Here is a 471-nt window from a genome sequence, read left to right as displayed (position 1 = left end):
CGAGATCCGGCCGGCTGGCTGGTCCACCGTTCCCGGGGTGGGGGTGAGGGGCGCCATCACCGCTGTCTGAGGCCCGAGGGCAGATTGGGCCACGCCCCGGCTGCAGAGCTGCTCCCGTTCCGGGTGCTGGCCACCTGGCCCAGGTCCCAGGAAGCCTCGGATTGCCACCTGGCAGCTGGACAGCAGACCATGGGGTGTTTCTCAGCTGGCGCTCCCTGGCGCTGTGTCCTCCCCGCCTTCAGTGCCAGCCTGTCGCCCTCCAGGACCACGCTCCCTGCGTCCCTGTGACACCCCCCTCCTTCCCGCAGGCCCACCGTACTGGGACCCAGGTGGTCAGGAGTGGAGGAGAAGGAGGCTGGGGTGAGCCGCCCAGGAAGGCCTGAAGGCTGAAGGGACCCAGCTAGGCCACTTGTCATTTGTCTCTGATCCAGGCAGGTGCGGCTGGCTCCCTGCCCCGCTCTGCTACCCACC

This window comes from Orycteropus afer, unplaced genomic scaffold (genome assembly GCF_000298275.1).
Source record: "Orycteropus afer afer isolate SDZICR_OR568_19922 unplaced genomic scaffold, OryAfe1.0 scaffold00502, whole genome shotgun sequence".
NCBI lineage: Eukaryota > Metazoa > Chordata > Mammalia > Tubulidentata > Orycteropodidae > Orycteropus > Orycteropus afer.
Note: the sequence above shows the minus strand (reverse complement) of the source record.